Below are 1,530 nucleotides of genomic sequence, written 5' to 3'. Positions count from 1 at the left end.
AGAGAAGGAATAGATACACCAATAGAATTATATTTAGCAGATGATATAATTATAAAACCTATAGAAAAAAGCATAATAACTGCCGTAAAAGGAAATCTAATATATCAAAAATTTAAATTTATAATAAGTGCAAATTATTCAGTAGCAGTAACAGATAGAAATATAGATAAATCACTAGTATTATATTGGAAAATATCAGAAATAGAATTAACCCTAAATAGTCAAAAAGAAGATGTATCAATAGACTTTTATTGCTAAAATTAATTTATAGAGAAAAATTATTTTAAATATCTATATAATATTTTTAATTAAAATTTTATTTTTATTTAATTAAAAGGTACATAGTATAAAATTTTCAATCAATATTTATATACAAAAATACATTTAAAAATATTAAATAATGATATATTACTTAAATAATTTAAATATTACTTAAAATATAAAAAAAATGAATATAAAATTATTTCATAAATTAAATCACCACATATGTAAAAATTAACGACAAAACTAATTAGTCCTTCATACAACACAAAATTTCTCAACGATTTCATTCCTAATTTTATCACGCAGTGTCTTCATACTAGTAGGAGATCTATTTCTGAAGGTATATCATAAGGCTCATTTTTTTTCTTTGATCTCTATGATAATGTCTTCGTTAGTATAATAGTTAAATTCTTTATTAGTATTAGAGCGTTGTCCTATTAAATTATGTATAGTCATAACAGTCATAACAAGATGAACTTGAGTGTCGAATTTAAAAGATGACACTGTGCATAGGAGAGTAAATCTACTTTTCCAAACTCCAAATGTTTTTCCAATTGTTCATCTCAAACTGGAGTGAAAAAAATTGAATGTCTTATTTGAATTTCTGAAGTAAGAATTACGTCTGAAATCAGGGAGATAATAACGCTTCCCTTTATATGGTCCTAAATAATCAATATTTGTACACTACATGTTATAAATATCTAAATTAGATTATATGTGTTATTTGTTACCTTTTCTTTTGAATATATTTTTTACTGTGTCAATAGTAAAACTAAGCAACCACATTCATATACGTACACGACATGATAATAAATATTTAAAATAGAAAAAAAGGTATGATTACCCCCCTAAACTTGTCACGATTTACTTTAGTCACTAAACTTAACCTGTAATTATTTACCCCCATAAATAACTTTCTTGTGAATTATATTACCCCCTTAAGGGCTAACGTGGCAATTCTTTTTTAAAAAAAAAACGTGTTTAATTAAAAAAAGTAAAAAATTAAATAAGTGGGCCCAGTTTTAAATTTTCAGCCAATAATATTTCTTCTTCCCCACACTCCGTCACCCTCTCTCTTTTTCTTCCTCACACCCCACCACCCCTCTCTTCTTTTTCTCCATTTTTCTTTTCCACCATCATCAATCAACTCCAAAAAAAAATACATCGAAAATATTTTTTCATGTGAATTTCTATAATAAGTTCTGCTTTTCATAAAAAAAAACTTTAAAAAAATTAATTTATTCCATCACAATCAATTTTTCTCAA

This window comes from Capsicum annuum, chromosome 4 (genome assembly GCF_002878395.1).
Source record: "Capsicum annuum cultivar UCD-10X-F1 chromosome 4, UCD10Xv1.1, whole genome shotgun sequence".
Taxonomy (NCBI): Eukaryota; Viridiplantae; Streptophyta; class Magnoliopsida; order Solanales; family Solanaceae; genus Capsicum; species Capsicum annuum.
The sequence above is the reverse complement of the archived record's forward strand: the minus strand, read 5'-3'. Positions refer to the sequence as shown.